The sequence below is a fragment of the Phyllobates terribilis genome, unplaced genomic scaffold, assembly GCF_046119375.1.
Source record: "Phyllobates terribilis strain yellow unplaced genomic scaffold, ASM4611937v1 Scaffold_6__1_contigs__length_29720123, whole genome shotgun sequence".
Taxonomy (NCBI): Eukaryota; Metazoa; Chordata; class Amphibia; order Anura; family Dendrobatidae; genus Phyllobates; species Phyllobates terribilis.
Genome location: NW_027362766.1, coordinates 10,068,292 through 10,087,249, shown reverse-complemented (window position 1 = coordinate 10,087,249; position 18,958 = coordinate 10,068,292). Strand labels below are relative to the sequence as shown.

Below are 18,958 nucleotides of genomic sequence, written 5' to 3'. Positions count from 1 at the left end.
AGGCCAGCTAACCGGCACGGCTCAGCAGAGATCAAAATGAGATTTTATGGTTGCAAGCAGCAGGCCCAAGACAGTATAAGAGACTATGCCTTGAATTTGCAGGAGGCACTGGGAGCCATTAAACAGGCAGACCCTGACAGTGTGCGGAATGCAGATGAACTGTTGACTGAGCAATTCATTGAGGGTCTGCTGTCCAACACCCACCGAACCCAGTTACGTGCAATGGCCTTGCAGAACCCTGGGTTAGACTTTGCAAAGTTCAAAGACAGGGCCATCCGGGTGCTCCGAGAACCGGCACCGGGTAGCGCTGTAACCCACCGGTGCCCGGCTATTACCTATCACCAGGAGGCGGCGCCCTTGTCTGCAGAGCCTATGGGAGCTGGTGCGCAGGCTTTGGATAAAGACCCGGCTGCAGACCTGCACCATCAGGTCCAAGAACTGACCAAAAGCGTTGCCGCATTAACCAGGACTGTACAGTCTTTACAGGTCTCTCCTCCAGGAAGGATCAAGCTGGCCACCAGTCCGGAGGACGTCCCGTGGCGCCGACAGAGGAGGATCCCATCGTCCAGAGGAAGACCCAGTGACAGATACAACGAGGACGGACAACTCATCTGCCGCCGCTGCAATCAACCCGGACATATGGCAAGGTACTGTCATTTAAACGGGCACAACCTGGGGCAGAGGGCCAATCCCCAGGCATAAGATCATCAGGCCCATCGAACAGGTGTGATAAATACGTAGGGGGACGTCCAGTCTTGCCTGTGGTACTGGATGGCATTCCTATGAGTGCCCTACTAGACACCGGGTCACAGGTAACTACCATCCCTTATGTGCTTTTTATGCGGTACTAGAATGACTCGGACATAACCCGCTACCCAGATGACGACCTGAGTATCATCGCCAGCAATGGTCAGCCCGTGCCGCAGGTGGGATTCAAAGAGGTGACCATTAAAATCGGTAAGGTCGAACTGGCGGCACAAGGACTGATTATTGTGGACATTGATCGTCGTGAAAGTCACCCTAAAATAACCTTGGGTACTAACGTTATTGAGAATTGCCTTTCAGAAGTAATTGCCATTTTACAGCAGGTTGCCATGAACGCCAGCTCTGGCCAGCAGCGGGTCCTACAAAAGGAGATCCGGGCACTGATGAAGCGGCAACAGGTAGAACTGTCGGGTGGTGAGATTGGTAGCGTTAGGATGAGTGACCCGTTCCCTATCGCCATGCCCCCAAAGAGTGAGATGATGATCTGGTGCCGGGCAGCTATTGGTCTGAGAGGTAGAGACTACCAAGCAATGGTAGAACCCGTCTACTCAGACATTAGGCCCACCATTTTGACAGCACGGGGGGTGGTCGATGTACGCCATGGGAGGGTACCCGTCTACATCATAAATATCGGGGAGAGAGAAGTATACCTGTCCCGGTATGCCACGCTAGCCAAATTGTTCACCATAACCCAAAATTCTGTAAGGGCCGTGGAACCCTTGCCTCCATCTCAACCAGAGGAAGGTAACGGCTCTAAGAAACAAATGGAAGACTGGTGTCAGCAGCTGCATTTGGGTACTGACTCCACTCCCTCACACCAAAAACAGGGAGTCTACCGGGTGGTTCAGGAGTACGAAAGAGTCTTTAGTAAACACCCGCTAGACTTCGGGCGAGTAAAGGGGGTAGAGCATCACATCCCCACAGGAGACCATCCACCCATAAAGGAAAGATACCGACCTGTACCCCCTGCACACTATCAGCATGCAAAGGGGATGTTGCGAGACATGAAGGAGGCTGGGGTAATCAGGGACAGCTGTAGCCCCTGGGCAGCTCCACTAGTTCTAGTGAAAAAGAAGGACAACACAATGAGAACGTGCGTAGACTACAGAAAGGTCAACCGTATCACACACAAAGATGCGTACCCGTTACCTAGGATAGAAGAATCTTTAGCTGAATTAAAATCTGCTAACTTCTTCTCCACTTTGGATCTTACTAGCGGGTACTGGCAGGTTCCTGTAGCAGAGGCGGACAAGGAGAAGACTGCGTTCACCACCCCGATGGGTCTCAGCGAATTCAACTGTATGCCGTTCGGGCTCTGCAACGCACCAGGAACCTTCCAGCGGTTGATGGAATGCTGTCTGGGACACCGGAATTTCGAGACGGTCCTGTTATACCTGGACGATGTCATCGTTTATTCCAAAACCTACGAGGACCATCTGAAACACCTGGCAGAGGTGTTTGACGCCCTGGCAAGCTACGGCCTAAAGGTGAAACCCTCCAAGTGTCATCTGCTGAAACCAAAGGTACAGTACCTGGGACACGTGGTGAATGCCGATGGAGTGGCTCCCGACCCCGATAAGATCACCGTGATTCAGGACTGGCCAAGACCCTCCAACATAAAGGAAGAGCGGTAGTTCCTCGGGTTGGTAGGCTACTACCGAACATTCATTCCCGGTTTCACCAAAATGGCAGCTCCTATGCAGGACCTCCTGATAGGTCAATCCAGGAAGGCCAAAAACCAGAAACCACCCTTCAGGTGGGAAAAGCTGGAAGAGGAGTCCTTCCGCCAGCTGAAGATGGCCCTCACTGGGGATGAAATCCTGGCGTACCCTGACTACAGCCAGCCCTTTATCCTCCACACGGTCACGAGCAACATAGGGCTAGGAGCCGTACTGTCCCAGATCCAGCAGGGGAGAGAACGGGTAATCGCTTATGCCAGCCGAAAACTATGGCCCACAGAGAGAAACCCTGAGAATTATAGCTCATTCAAGCTAGAGTTCCTGGCAGTGGTGTGGGCAGTGACGGAACGTTTCAAGCATTACCTTGCCTCCTCCAAGTTCACCGTGTACACGGACAACAACCCGTTGACACATCTGGACACTGCAAAACTTGGTGCCATGGAGCAGAGATGGATGGCCCGCCTGTCCAACTATGAATTCACCATCAAATACCGGGCGGGACGCTCAAATGCCAACGCAGACGCCCTGTCCAGGATGCCGAACTTACCGGACGGAGGGGAGAATCCAGAGGAACTGGAAGAGATCGAACTCCCTGCATTCCACCGTCATGGGATTACCCAGTATTCCCACCATGTAAGGGACAGGCACTCTGCTACGTTCAATCCCTTTCCCCACTACAGCTGGGCAGAGACTCAAGACAGTGACCCCGCAGTCCGTCTGGTGAAGGAAATGCTGACACAGGCTGATGCCCGCCTTGACCCAGACGCCCCGGAGGAGACCAAACAGCTGTGGAAGGAGAAGAGTAAACTGTTTCTCTACAAGGGGAAGCTGTGCCGAAGGATTGTCAACTCCCGGACACATGAGCTGACCTGGCAGGTAGTGGTCCCGAGACGGGACGCAGCTATGGTCCTGGAGGCATACCATGACGGAGCAGGGCACTTCAGATGGAAGAAGCTGGAGTTCCTGTTGCGTGACCGGTTCTTCTGGGTAGACATGAGAGGGGCCATTGAGAGATGGTGCAGAGACTGCGGCCCATGCAACCTGAGGAGGAAGGGCCGTGCCAGCCAGAAGACCCCCCTGCAGCCCATCATCACGAAGCAACCACTAGAACTGGTAGCCCTGGACCATGTGAAGCTGGCTCCGAGTAGGTCCGGGTACGTCTATGCCCTCACCATCGTAGACCACTACTCCCGGTTCCTGGTGGTGGTCCCTGTCAAGGACTTAATGGCTCAAACAGCAGCTAGAGCCTTCCAGCAGCACTTCTGCCGTCCACACGGGTATCCGGAGCAAGTGTTGACTGACCAAGGTCCAGCCTTCGAAGCGGAGGTCTTCAAGGAGTTCTGCAACTTGTATGGCTGCAAGAAGATAAGGACAACACCTTACCACCCCCAAACCAACGGGCTGTGTGAGAAAATGAACAATATCGTCATTGATCTCCTCAAGATGTTGCCCCTGGAAGAACGCAGCCTGTGGCCGGAGAAGCTGCCAGACCTGATTGACTTGTACAACCATATCCCGGTGAATGCTACAAATTGCACCCCGGCTTACCTGATGCGCGCCAGACCAGGTAAGCTGCCAATCGACCTGGAGATGGGAGTCCTGACACCCGAGGACACCTCGCCAGAAGCAGACTGGGACACGGAACGGCAGCAGCAGTACCGGAAAGTACAGGAGACCGTGGAGCGAAGTCTGTCTCAAGCAAGAGGAAGGCAAGAGAGGACTTATAACCAACATGCTCCCGCTGCTCCCCTGGCACCTGGAGAGCAGGTCTTGAAGAGGAAGAGACGGCTCCACAAGTTGGATGACCAGTGGGAGAAGGACCCGTACACCGTACTGCCCTCAAGCCATGAGAACCCAAAAGTATGTGTCATCAGTAAGGATGGAGGAGAGACCACAGCCACTGTCTCCAGAGACCACCTGAAGAAGTGTCCCGAGCAGCTACAAGGTGCTGAAGAAGACCAGGATATCCTTCAACCCGCAGAGGAAAAGGAAGAAATGATCAGTACCGTACTCGGTGATTTTCCCCGGTCCTGGACTCAAATTAACAACGCAGTCGTGGTACCAGTCATCACCTTTCTCCAGCCAGCCCCTCAAGGGCCTACAGAAGAACAGGGAGTGTCGGGAGAGCAGCCGGCCCAGGAGGCAGAAGAATCCATACCAGCAGCCCAGGAGAATCAACCCTCTGCTAGTAGTGAGCCTGCCGTGCCCCTAGTAAGCCAAAGAGTACGCAGGAAGCTGCCAGGCCTACCCGCAACACCTCTTACACCCTGTAGTGCAGCACCAGATAGTGGGTTACGTAGGTCCACCAGGAGCACTAGAGGACAAATGCCTGCTCGCTGGAAAATCTAAAATGTAATGTGGATTAAGCTGTAAATTGCAAATGCTGAAAATGGTTTATGTTTTTGTTGCCTGTTTAGTAATTATGTTTCTCTAGTTACCCTGCAGGTTTATTTGGACTGACAGGTTATGGACGCTGAATAACCGGAACTACATTGTAAACAGTTGCACTTGGTGCCTCTTGCGAAGTCGGCCACGGAAGAAAAACCTGTCTGGCGTGGCCTCGTGTGGTCCAAAGTAGTTCGCTTCGCCTTGCAGCCACGCCCAGGGCCAACGTTTGGGGTTTGCTTTGGACAGGTCCCCTATTCCGTTCTAAAACTTCACCTTGGGTGATATGGACACCCGGTTACGGAAATGCCGTGACCATCAAGACAAAATGTACTTTTCCTGTTATTGTTTATACCCTTGTATTTGTGTTTTTCTTAAAAATGTGCTTAGTCCCGGAGTACTAAATTTCACTAGGGGGGAATGTGGCACCCCAGGGGTCTGGTTGCCACAGTGATAGAAATATCACGTCTGAGAGCAAGTGGGAGGTTCCCTGGTCAGGCGCCCTTGAACAGGCAACACCTCCTGTCCCAGACCAGATAGGGGAGGAACCTGCCCTATATAAACTGGATCTGGGGCGGGGTTAGGGGAGAGAGAACAGAGAGAGAACAGAGAGAGAGAAGAGAGAGAGAGACACAGGGAGAGCAACAGCTAGGAGCTCTGTAGGAGCAGGAGCTGAGTGCCAGGGACTGGAAGTAGATATTGCTCGTCCTGGCTGAAGACACTACGACCGGACACAGGAGTCCGAGGCTGTGAGGACTTATATATCCAGCAGCAGAAACCAGCCGGCAGGGGATTTCAGGTCCTCTGGCCATAGGAAGCCCGGAGGCTCAGTCACACACAAGGGACCGGTACCGCCATCGAGGAACGGAAGCTACCAGAGGGTCCAAGTCACCAGCCATACGGGTGAGCACCACACAGTATACTCAGGGACGTGGGCTACTTCCTCTCGCTTACAGCAAGGTAGCCAGGAAGAGTGCAGATAGACGGAGAGGCCTACAACTCCACCTGGCCAGGGGAACTCCTGTTTGTTCACAGACTGACCAGGCCCCTTATGCTAGCCAGTACTCCCGGGAGGGTCTGCCTTATCATCATCAGTAAAGACCCTGAACTGCACTGCAAAGACTCTGAGTCGTTCCTGCTTCACCCGTGCACCATCACTCCCATCATCCACACTCACTGCCCTGAGGCTATACTCCTCCCGAGGGTAGTTGTCCCATCCTCTGCTGCGCACACCACACCAGCCTCAGCGGTCTGCCTCGCAGCGGCGGTTCACTCTGACCGCAATCCACGAGTGGCGTAGTCGGACATTAAATCATAAAAACCCTATAAAAGACGGCCATTGGTCTGACCACCCTGAGCCACGGACCGGGTCACCGCCACGGAGACTACAACCCCCAGAGACCCGGCTCCGGGTAACCCACACACGTGCACACACGGCCCAGGGGGCGCGTCATTATGATGTGGGAAGTGATGGGTATGGATTTAGTGGAGGTGTGTCAGTTTATGTGGGAGAATGGGATGCTTGCGGGTTCAATGAAGGAGGGAGTGGTGGTCTTAATCCATAAGAAAGTGGATAAAAGGCGTTTGATCGTGTGTCTCATGTGTTTCTATTTGAGGTTTTGCGTACAACAGGTTTTCCGGAGAAATTTGTGCGTGCCGTAAGAGGATTGTATGGGAAGGTGGTGAGTGAATTTCTGGTGAATGGGTTTTTGAGTGAGAAAGTGTGTATTAGGTCTGGCGTGAGGCAAGGTTGCCCCATGTCACCGGTATTATTTGTGTGTGTGACTGAGCCACTGCTGTGATTCGGAAAGAGAAAGTGGTGCGTGGTTTGTTAGTGCCGGGGAGTGGTGGAATGACTGTGAAAGTCTTAGGATATATGGATAATGTGGTAGTGGTGAGTGAGAGTGTGACCTCTATGGAGAGAGTAAAATTGTTGTTGAATTTTTTATTGTTGCGCGTTAGCGTTTCGCGTGAATTGGAACAAAAGCATGTTTAAATGTTTTGGTGACAATAGGATTAAGATGGATGGTGTGGCTGGTGTGAATGGTGCAATTAAAGTGTTGGGAGGTTTTTTTAATGATGATTTGTAAGGTTATGAGAGTTGGGATGAATGTGGTGAGTGCGGAAGATGAATTTTTGGAAGTTACGTTCTTTGTCTTTGGTAGGGAAGGTTCTTATTATTAAGGCTGTTATTCTCCCTATTTTGCTTTATGTTTCTTGTATCTTTCCAGTGCCCTATAGGAAAATTAAAAAAGTGGAGAAACTAATTTTTGTGTTTTTTTGGGGGCAGTAGGTCGGAAAAGACTTAAGAGGGAGATTTTGTTTAAGCAATATTTGCATGGGGGACTGAAGTTCCCGAGTATTGCAGTGTTTCTAACATTGCATTTTATTAAGACTACGGTCATTTTGATTGGGAAGAATAATAAAGGGGCATTTATGTGTAAGTATTTGGCTGGATGGATGCTGTATGGTCTGAATTGGGTGAAGCATGATAAGAATGTGCCTGTTGCGTTTCAGTGTCCTGAGTGGTATGGTTTGATTGAGAAGTTTGTGAGGAAGAATGACTTGTTAGCAGTTGCAATGAAAGACTTTGAGTTGGTTTAGAAGGTGATGGGGAAGATGTGTGTGAATGAGTGTGAGAGTAATGTGGTGGGATTGCATTCTATGGAAGTTGCGCGGGTATGGAAGAAGTTAAGTATTCAAGGTGTGTCGAATAGACAGCGGGATATAGTATGGATGGGCCTTCATAATATTTTGCCAGTGAGAGATTTTCAGAAGAAAAGAGATCTCATAAGATCTGCAGTATGTCCAAGGGATGGTTGTGGAGCGAATGAGACGGTGAGGCACCTTATGTGGGATTGTAATTTTGCGTATGACGTGTGGAAAGGTGTGGGTGGACTGTGTAAAGGGATTGGTGTGAAGTTGATTGATTGGAGAGAGGCTATGTTTGGGTTTGGTGCTAGTCGTCGTGGCCTACAAAAAGGATGATGTGGTTTATTATGGTGTGTCTGCAGGAGAGCTTGTGGGATGTGAGAACTTTGTGTGTGTTTAAAAGGGTAAATTTAACAGTTAATGATTGTATTAGGTTGATCTTAGCAAGGCTATATGTAATCTATTTGTGGGACACAAGAGAAGGTGGTGGTGGTGGAACAGATTCTGAAGGTGTGTGGAAACACCTTAAGTGGCAGGATATGGTTAAATATCGTTAAAAAAAATTTCTGGAGTTTTCTCTGGTATAAGTTTCCTTTATGTATTTTTGTTGAATAATACTTTAATAAAGTAACCCCAATGATGTTTATGAAGTAGCACTTATGACGACGTCTGCTTTACTGTTTGCTTTTATCTAACCTGAGTGGTTTTGAAAAAAAAAAAAAATCTTTCGAAAAGGCGGCTTTGACTGTCAGCCGCCCTAGTAGATTGACACATTATGCACACTGGGGTTTGGGCGCTTATTGGTACGCCAGGTGGCTTATATAGTCATCTGGTGGAAAGCATGGAACCCAGGATCAACGCCATTGGGCAGGGGAAAATCGAAAGCCAGAAGTGTGAAGTGCCCCAGCAGTGGTGACCCTGGGGTGCCTTAACTCACTGGGACTGGGAACCCCACTTGAGTTTGTGGCACATTTGCACAAGCACTTCAAATTTTTCTTTCTTCGCACACACCCTTATTCCGGGCCTTCTGGCCTTGGGATGGGGAATTTTTCAATTCCCTGCCGAAGGTCCGGGCAGTATTATACTGTGAAACCTTCACTATTTATTTAATCTTTTTGTCACTGTGTGTCCACTTATTCACATGTGTCACGTCCTACTAGGATTTTGTCAGAATGCGGTTCCCTAAAGGGTTCCTCTCTTGGCAAGTCTAGGGGGGAGTGTGTGGCCATCAGATTCCGCTCCCCCCTGAAGCCCCCTGGCTCTTCTCTTTCGGGAAGAGAGCATTGTTGGCTTCCCTCTTCTGGAAGGGGAGCACAGTCTTGGCTCCCAGTACCTTGCTCGGGTGAGAACTCGGGAAGATGATGGGGATAAGATTGAGTCGCCTCTGGCTTCGGCTGGAGGTGGCTATTTGTCCCTGTTCCTCGTTGTGGCCTTCTGGGTCGGAGGGACATTGAATGGTTTGGGGGACCCTTCTCCTGTTGGAGAGGGTTTCATGTTGACCAGCATCCTAGTGCACTTTTTTTGTGGCACTTGTCACTTTTTGAGCGCACTCGGGTTTAGCACATGAATTGTGGCTTTCAAAAAAAAAAAAAATCTTTTCTTATCAGTTTAATACCTGATACGTCCCCTATACAGCCACCTATTTTCACACATTTTCCTCTCCTCTCCCCCCTAATGACCCACGCGCCTCAAGAATGGTAAGGGTGGGTGGTAGAGAGGGTAACTAATTATTGTACAAACGAGCAGCGGTCCCCCCTGCTTCCCAGTCTGTAGGCTCCCTACAAACTGAAGCTGGCTGCTGCAGCACAACTAGATAAAGCAAGGAGCCCATTATGACACGTGCAATGTCTGTTCCATTCTTCCATTATTCCATTGTCCCATTGTTAGGGGGCAATGGAACAATGGGATAATGGAATAATGCAAGAATGCAAGAATTGAAGAATGGAACAGACATTGCACGTGTCATAATGGGCTCCTGGCTTTTATCTAGCTGTGCTGCAGCAGCCAGCTTCAGTCTGTAGGGAGCCTACAGACTGGGAAGCAGGGGGGACTGCTGCTCGTTTGTTCAATAATTAGTTACCCTCTCTACCCCCCCCCCATCTTGAGGCGCGTGGGACATTAGGGGGGGGGGTAATGTGTGAAAATAGGTGGACTTATGCAGATTAAAAACGTGTGGGGTGCATCGGCAACAAGCAGTATAGTTGTGGGTTTTAAGGTGTCTATTGATGAACAACATGTCTTCCTTAGGGGAGTCTTTGTCCCTATCCCTACAATGGGTGCCTTCTTGGGGCCAGGGTGTAGCCATAGGCCAAAACAAATTCAGGTAATCGCTTCTCGGCTTTTTGGCTAATATCAACTGTAGAATCTTTTCTTATCAGTTTAATACCTGATACGTCCTCTATACGTCCACCTTTTTGCTCACATTCTCCTCTCCTCTCCCCCTAATGTCCCACGCACCTCAAAACCTGGAAGGGTGGATGGTAGATAGGGTAACAATTATTGAACAAACGAGCAGCGGTCCCCCCTGCTGCTCAGTCTTTAGGCTCCCTACAGACTGAAGCTGGCTGCAGCAGCAGAGCTAGAAAAAAGCCAGGAGCCCATTATGACACGTCCCATGTCTGTTCCATTCTTCCATTCTTGCATTATTCCATTGTCCCATTGTTAGGGGGCAATGGAACAATAGGACAATGGAATAATGCAAGAATGGAACAGACGTTGCACATGTCATAATGGGCTAATGGGTTTTATCTGGCAGTGCTGCAGTGTATGAAAATAAGTGGACTTATGAAGATTAAAAACGTGTGGGGTGCATCTCCAGCAAAAAGTATAGTTGTGGGTTTTAAGGTGTCTATTGATGAACAACATGTCTTTTTCTATTTCTTGCATGTCTACCATCTTAGACCTCAGTTCACATTGCTTGGTTTTTTGTCTTGTTTGCATTCTGTGCAATTTAAGGGTGTGGCATCCCCTTTGTTGAGCTGATTAGTATATATGTAGCTTACCACGGGCCTAGGTGGTCTGGAGTTGGGACCCGGTCCTATTTGTCTACCCTTTTATATGCATTACTTCAACTTTGATATACAGTAAGGTTTATAATATAGGCAGTATAGGTACCGTCCCAATTTAGGGTCACCTTGCCGCTGGTGGGACGGCTTGTATACTTTTTTTGATCAAAAATAGTTCACTAAGTACCCTATATTTATTATGCAACTTTGCTTTACATTTATATATAATGATGGTAGGGTATGAGATATATTTTTGTCTTTTGTAGGTTTTGCTTCTTTTTGCTAGTGTGAACATGCTCCTATTTCTTGCATGTCTACCATCTTAGACCTCAGTTCACATTGCTTGGTTTTTTGTCTTGTTTGCATTCTGTGCAATTTAAGGGTGTGGCATCCCCTTTGTTGAGCTTATTAGTATATATGTAGCTTACCACGGGCCTAGGTGGTCTGGAGTTGGGACCCGGTCCTATTTGTCTACCCTTTTATATGCATTACTTCAACTTTGATATACAGTAAGGTTTTTAATATAGGCAGTATAGGTACCGTCCCAATTTAGGGTCACCTTGCCGCTGGTGGGACGGCTTGTATACTTTTTTTGATCAAAAATAGTTCACTAAGTACCCTATATTTATTATGCAACTTTGCTTTACATTTATATATAATGATGGTAGGGTATGAGATATATTTTTGTCTTTTGTAGGTTTTGCTTCTTTTTGCTAGTGTGAACATGCTCCTATTTCTTGCATGTCTACCATCTTAGACCTCAGTTCACATTGCTTGGTTTTCTGATTCTTATAGTTACTGTGTGCGCACTCCTAATGCCTCCCCAGCTTATTGCTGTGAGTCACTGGATACTTATACCCCCTCCACCCAGTAGGGGGTGCCTGAGCAACACTTTTCTTCAGTGATTTCCTTGCAACTGAGTTACCAGGTCCTGTCCTGTATCTTGTCTGTTCCGCCACCCTGGGGGCTGTATACCCAGGCCTGTTACATGTATCTGTGACTTCTAGTCTGTCTCCGCCACCCTGGGGGCTGAATTCCCAGGCTCATTCCTGTATCTTGTTTCTGGTTCAGTTCCTGTCTGAACTGTGTCCTAGCCCGTTACCTGTTTGTCTCTATGTCCGAACCTTCCCTTTTCCTGCAGTGTCTGAACCTGCACCTAACTCCAACTCGTTGTCTCTGTTCTTCTGTTTGTGAGTTTTGTGTACACTCGCTACTTCATTGTAAGTACCTTGTGTGTATCTGGTTCTGTTTGTTCACCGCACCTGCGGTTTTGCTCTGCTCTGCTTGATCACCACACCTGCGGTTTCGCTCTGCTCTGCTTGTTCACCGCACTTGTGGTTTTGCTCTGCTCTGCTTGTCCACCGGCAGTTTCGCTCCGCTCTGCTTGTCCACTGCACCAGCGGTTTCGCTCTGCTCCGCTCTGCTTGTTAACCGCGCCGGCGGTTTCGCTCTGCTTGGCTTGTTTCACCGCACCTGTGATTTCGCTCTGCTCTGCTTCTTCACCGCCCCTGCGGGTTTTGCTCTACTCTGCTTGTTTACCGCACCTGCGGGTTTTGCTCTGCCCTGCTTATCTACCGCACCTGCGGGCTTTGCTCTGCTCTGCTTGTCTACCGCACCTGCGGGCTTTGCTCTGCTTTGCTGGTCTACCGCACCTGCGGGTTTTTCTCTGCTCTGCTTGTCTACCGCTTCTGTGGGTTTTGCTCTGTTCTGCTTGTCTACGGCACCTGCGGGTGTTCCTCTGCTCTGCTTGTCTACCGCACCTGCGGGTTTTGCTCTGCTTTGCTTGTCTACCGCACCTGCGGCTCTGTTCCTGTATCCCAGACTGTACTGGTCTCTATCCTGTCTGCGTTCCTACCTGCCAGTACCCGCCTGTCTGCATGCCAGCCATGCCTGCCAGTGCCCACCTGACTGCATGGCAGCCGTGCCTGCCAGTGCCCACCTGTCTGCATACCAGCCGTGCCTGCCAATACCCACCTGTCTGCATACCAGCCGTGCCTGCCAGTACCCACCTGTCTATATGCCAGTCTAACCTGCCTGTTCCTGCATTCCCCGGTGTGGGTCAACAGCTGTGACTAGGGTCTGACTTGGAGTAGCACCTGGTCCCTCTGCTTGGTTCCTCCCTGGTTCACGGAGTCGACTGAGCCGCCGTGTGACCTTGGTCGGACCGGGTTGATACTTAGTCACTCCCCTCCAGGCACTCCTCGGTTCATGGTCCAGTGGGATCACTAACCACGCTCACGCCAGTCAGTCCGTGAGTGTGCGTAACAATCGCTTCTCGGCCTTTTGGCTAAGATCAAGTGTAGTATATTTTCTTATCAGTTTAATACCTGATACGTCCCCTATACGTCCACCTTTTTTCACACATTCTCCTTTCCCACCTAATGTCCCACGCGCCTGAAGACCGGAGAGGGTGGGGGGTAGAGAGGGTAACTAGTTATTGAACAAACGAGCAGCGGTCCCCCCATGCGTCCCAGTCTGTAGGCTCCCTGCAGACTGAAACTAGTTGCTGCAGCACAGCTAGATAAAAGCCAGGAGCACATTATGACAAGTTCAATGTCTGTTCCATTCTTCCATTATTGCATTATTCCATTGTCCCATTGTTAGTGGTCAATGGAACAATGGGACAATGGAATAATGCAAGAATGCAAGAATGGAAGAATTGAACAGACATTGCACATGTCAAAATGGGCTCTTGGCTTTTATCTGGCAGTATTGCAGCAGCCAGCCTCAGTCTGTAGGGAGCCTACAGACTGGGAAGCCGGGTGGACCACTGCTCGTTTATTCATTATTAGTTAACCTCTCTATTCCCCCACCCCCGGTCTTGAGGTGCGTGGGACATTGGGGGGGGGATGTGTGAAAATAGGTGGACTTATGCAGATTAAAAACATGTGGGGTGCATCTCCAACAAGATGTATAGTTGTGGGTTTTAAGGTGTCTATTGATGAACAACATGTCTTCCTAAGGGGAGTCTTTGTCCCTATCCCTACAATTGGTGCCTTCTTGGGGCCAGGGTGCAGCCATACGCCAAGACCAATTCAGGTAATCGCTTCTCGGCCTTTTGGCTAAGATCAAGTGTAGCATTTTTTCTTATCATTTTAATACCTGATACATGCCCTATACGTCCACCTATTTTCACACATTCTCCTCTCATCCCTAATGTCCCAAGTCCCTCAAGATCAGAAAAGGTGGAGGGTAGAGAGGGTAACTAATTATTGAATAAACGAGCAGCGTTCCACCATGCTTACCAGTCTGTAGGCTCCCTACAGACTGAAGCTGGCTGTTGCAGCACAGCTAGATAAAAGCCAGGAGCCCATTATGACACATGCAATGTCTGTTCCATTTTTACATTCTTGCATTATTCCATTGTCCCATTGTTAGGGGCCAATGGAACAATGGAATAATGGAATAATGCAAGAATGGAAAATGGAACAGACATTGCACGTGTCATAATGGGCTCCTGGCTTTTATCTGGCAGTGCTGCAGCATCCAGCTTCAGTCTGTAGGGAGCCTACAAAGTAGAATGCAAACAAAGTAGAAGGATCCCGGCACTCACGTGTATACGATCAATTCATTTATTCCACATGTAGGAAAACTACAACAAAACATTTCAGCCCCTTGCAGGCTTTTGTCAATTGTGGATAACAAGACAAATTCCACACATATATAGAAAAATTTAGAGGAAATGACATCATACAAAGAAAAATATTATAGAAAACCACAACGGAACATTATATCTACATTATAGGGAGCCTACAGACTGGGAAGCAGGGGAAACCACTGCTCGTTAGTTCAATTATTAGTTATCCTCTCTATCCCCCCGGTCTTAAGGCGCGTGGGACATTGGGGTGGGGGAATGTGTGAAAATAGGTGGGCTTATGCAGATTAAAAACGTGTGGGGTGCATCTGCAACAAGATGTATAGTTGTGAGTTTTATGGTGTCTATTGATAAACAACATGTCTTCCTAAGGGAAGTCTTTGTCCCTATCCCTACAATGGGTGCCTTCTTGGGGCCAGGGTGAAGCCATAGGTCAAAACCAATTCAGGTAATCGCTTCTCGGCCTTTTGGCTAAGATCAAGTGTAGTATATTTTCTTATAGTTTAATACCTGATACGTCCCCTATACGTCCCCCTTTTTTCACACATTCTCCTTTCCCACCTAATGTCCCACGCGCCTGAAGACCGGAGAGGGTGGGGGGTAGAGAGGGTAACTAATTATTGAACAAATGAGCAGCGGTCCCCCCATGCGTCCCAGTCTGTAGGCTCCCTGCAAACTGAAACTAGCTGCTGCAGCACAGCTAGATAAAAGCCAGGAGCACATTACGACAACTGCAATGTCTGTTCCATTCTTCCATTCTTGCATTATTCCATTGTCCCTTTGTTAGGGGGCAATGGAACAATGGGACAATGGAATAATGCAAGAATGGAACAGACATTGCACATGTCATAATGGGCTCTTGGCTTTTATCTGGCAGTGCTGCAGCAGCCACCTTCAGTCTGTAGGGAGCCTACAGACTGGGAAGCAGGGGGTACCATTAGTTAACCTCTCTACTCCCCCACCCCCCGGTCTTGAGGTGTGTGGGACATTGGGGGGGGGGGGTGTGTGAAAATAGGTGGACTTATGCAGATTAAAAACATGTGGGGTACATCTCCAACAAGAAGTATAGTTGTGGGTTTTAAGGTGTCTATTGATGAACAACATGTCTTCCTAAGGGGAGTCTTTGTCCCTATCCCTACAATTGGTGCCTTCTTGGGGCCAGGGTGCAGCCATAGGCCAAGACCAATTCAGGTAATTGCTTCTCGGCCTTTTGGCTAAGATCAAGTGTAGCATCTTTTCTTATCATTTTAATACCTGATACATGCCCTATATGTCCACCTATTTTCACACATTCTCCTCTCCTCTCCCCCCTAATTTCCCACATGTCTCAAAATCGGGAAGAGTGAGGGGTAGAGAGGGTAACTAATTGTTGAACAAACGAGCAGCGGTCGCCCCTGCTTCCCAGTCTGTAAGCTCCCTACAGGCTGAATCTGGCTGCTGCAGCACAGCTAGATAAAAGCCGGGAGCCCATTGTGACTCGTGCAATGTGTGAGAGTGTGAACTGTGATAGCAGCAGGAAAGCGTTAGAACCCTGTGGGTTTTGCCTGGCTGAGCTCAGAGCAGGGGTAGATCGGGAGACCCTGTGTGTTCTGAGGGTGTCTGCTGTGTGAGACGCTGGAAGGAGAGTCTGAGGAGAACTGTGAGGACTGAACTTCAACAAGACTCTCTCTCTACAAGCTTTCCTGTGGGGGTTGTTAACCCCTGGCCCTGGTGAAGCTGTGTCCCTGCTTAAGAACGAGTGCTGAGCTGGGGAAAGCTGTGTGGCTCTTTGGAGTTTTGTGGGAGTCCATGCTGAGTGGACTAGAGACTTTGTGCTGAATGAGCCAAGTGTCGAATGAGAAGGAAAGAGACTGAGGATATCATCTCTGTGATGGAGCGCGAGGTCGGTGATCTGGAAAAAAGTGAGTCACTGCGAGAGGAGACACGAGGTCCGGTGCCATTCACATTGAGAGGATACTGACAAGCCTGGTGAAGAGTTCTTCCCAGACCTTAACCTGAGGCTACAGGACTAAAGTTCCCGGCGTGTGGGCTCGGCATCGGCCGACAAGATAAGGAACCTTTGCTGTTTTTGTAAACGTTGCTTTTTATTTGGCGCCAAAGTTTTCCGGGACTAACTGCAGCCACCGCGATTCACAGGCCTGTGATAGACCACATCTGAGGTTAACGGAACCGTAGGATTGTACTCAGTGTGCTATCTCAGGGGTCCCTATAGAACACCCTCACAAGATTGACACAGTGTTTAGGTAAAATTGTTCCAGATCTTTAGTATAATTCACACAAGCTGGAAACCTTGAGGTTGACACATTTATTTCAGCTTTTGCTGATTGTGTGTAGTTAGTGGAGACAGTGTCCCAGGTAGAACCTGAGACTGATTCATGCAATACTGAATTTTAGTCTTATCCCTGTTTTAGTAAAGAAAGTGTTGTTTATTTCTGTCTCTGTCTCAGTTTGTGACTCACTGGATTCCTCTCGGACCTCCGGTCATTACATTTTTGGCGTAGTCGGCAGGATCCAGTGCTTGTCATGGACGGAGGTGAGGGAAGAAATGACTCTGCCGCACCAGCAGCCCCTTCACTGGTTGCGTAACCCCTGGCAGCCGCGGCGACTTTGGGAGGATATGTGCTGGTAGGAGCTTTACTCCAGCACATGCCGAAATACGACAGGCGTAACATGGCGTTGCAGGATTGGGCTGAGAGGGTCCAGAGTATTCTGCAGATGTGTAATCTGGCTCCAGCGTTATGAGCGTTACGCGTTACGAGCAGAGCTGGCATTAAATGCACTAGAGGGCGACGCTAGGCGGATGGTGATGGAACGTCCAGAGTCAGAGAAGAGCACGTTAGAGAAAATCTTGGAGCTGTTAGAGGGGAGTTCAGGAGGCCGGGCTCGCGTGGCCCAGCTTCGATCCTTGTTTTTCAATCGGCCCCAAAGGGAATGTGAGACCTTGATGCAGTACTCGAATACCTTACAGGAAACGTTGAATAAGGTGCAGCGACTAGACCCAGGGGCCATGGGGGCATTCCGAGAGCTAGACCGCTTGCTCCAGGATCATAACAGGGCTAGCCAATAAACTCCTTCGAGACAAACTGATGGAGATGATCTGGGCTACCCCGGAATTATCCTTCTGGCAGATTTATCAGGCCGCGGTCGAGAGGGAGGAGGAGTCTACTCTGGTGGTCGAGGGGGCAGTGGACAGTGCACAGCTGGAGGGAGGTCGTCCGCCAGTTTCAGGAGGGGAAGGACTGGTAAACGTTGTACAGGCTCTGCCTGCCAAACTGAAGGAGCTAAAGCTGGAGGTGTCTAAACTCAGAGCTGTGCCGGTCCCTACTCCCACGGAAGGGCCACCGGCCGCGTCCTCTGGAATGGTGGTTCCGCAGTCTGCCAGGTCGTCCTCCTCGAATGATTCAACTACTCGTCCATGAGGAGCAGTCACCTGCTGGAGGAGTGGGCGTCGTGGACACATCTCCTGATACTGCTGGATGTCTGAAGCCCCGAAGCCTCCTTCGCCAGCGTTAAACTCCAAGCCTCTGTTGTGAGAGGGCGAGCAGCAGCGGCCCACCCCCCACAAAGCCCTTGATGGGAAGAACAAGATTTGTTCGCCTGCAGTCCAGTGCTGGAAGCAGAGTTTGAAGGGCGGAAGATGAGATGCTTGGTTGACACAGGATCCGAATGTACCGTAATGCCCTTAGAGGTGTACGAGAGGCACTTCAGTCAACTAGTGGTTCCCGAGGAAGGCCAAGTGACACGACTTACCGCCGCTAACAATGGCCAACTGATGGTGAAGGGGATCGTGTGGATGCAACTGAAAATGTTTGGTCAAGAGCTGGGTCAGAAAGGGATAGTGCTGGTGGACCACCCTCCTAGAAGAGGGATGGAGGTGACGCTCGGAATGAATGTTCTGCGAGATTTAAATCATCAGATGTATGCCAGTGAGGGACCCTGATACTGGGCTCGTGCTACCCACCATTGACCCACACAGAGACTGTTACACCGTCTAGTGCTGAGCTGCGATCTCCTGAAGAGTGCGGTCCCTGGGGGCCGGGTGGGTCTGGTCCGAGTGCCAACGCGGACCACAATCTCGCTAGTATCCCGACAAGAAGAACTCTTAATGCTACCAGTGGGGGCTGCACAGAGACTGAATGGGCTTGAAGTACTACTCAAGCCAGCCCTAAAGAAGTCCTTGTTTGCCAAGTCGCACGTGGCCCAGTCTCTGGCGATTGTGAAGAATGGACGCGTGCCGGTCACATGCATCAACGTTCTAGATGAGGCTGTTACAATTCCTGCTGGGACCATTCTGGCTGAACTTTTCGTGCCAGCTGGGAAGGTGCCTGACAAGGCAGTGTTCAAACTGCGCCCAGATGAACAGTCTTCCTGGACATACGCGGTCGAAGTAGGCCGGACCGAACCTCCTACCGAAGAATGGAATGGTCGTGTGATCATGGACCAGATGGGATTGGATCGGGAGAAACTGCCCCTTGTGAAATTGGAGCAGCTGGAGAGGGTCTTGTGGGAACATCAAGAGACCTTTCGTGACATGCGGAGGACTTCGGTTGTTCCCCTCCTATTAGGGAACGTTATCGTCAAATTCCCCCGACGTCCTATCAAGAGGTGAAGGGCATGGTGGCCAGTATGCTTGACAACCAAGTGATCCGAGAGAGCCAGAGCCCCTGGGCGGCTCCTGTGGTCTTGGTGCGGAAGAAGGATGGGACCCTTCGGTTTTGTGTGGACTATCGCAAATTGAATGCTCACACGGTGCGGGACGCATATCCATTACCTCGCATAGAAGAGTCTCTGTCCGCATTGGGTCGGGCCAAATATTTCTCAACGTTGGATTTAGCAAGTGGCTATTGGCAGGTACCAATGGCCAAAAAACATCGGGC

General features: G+C 49.8%; 5 pseudogenes; all 5 read left to right on the top strand.

The window, feature by feature from the left end:
* Positions 1–9,807: 9,807 nt before the first annotated feature.
* On the top strand, positions 9,808–9,908 carry LOC141152790 (U2 spliceosomal RNA; annotated as a pseudogene).
* Positions 9,909–12,753: 2,845 nt separating this feature from the next.
* LOC141152803 (U2 spliceosomal RNA) lies at positions 12,754–12,869 on the top strand (annotated as a pseudogene).
* A 659-nt stretch (positions 12,870–13,528) lies between these two features.
* On the top strand, positions 13,529–13,642 carry LOC141152783 (U2 spliceosomal RNA; annotated as a pseudogene).
* Positions 13,643–14,532: 890 nt separating this feature from the next.
* On the top strand, positions 14,533–14,647 carry LOC141152788 (U2 spliceosomal RNA; annotated as a pseudogene).
* A 628-nt stretch (positions 14,648–15,275) lies between these two features.
* Positions 15,276–15,376, top strand: LOC141152776 (U2 spliceosomal RNA; annotated as a pseudogene).
* Positions 15,377–18,958: the final 3,582 nt, after the last annotated feature.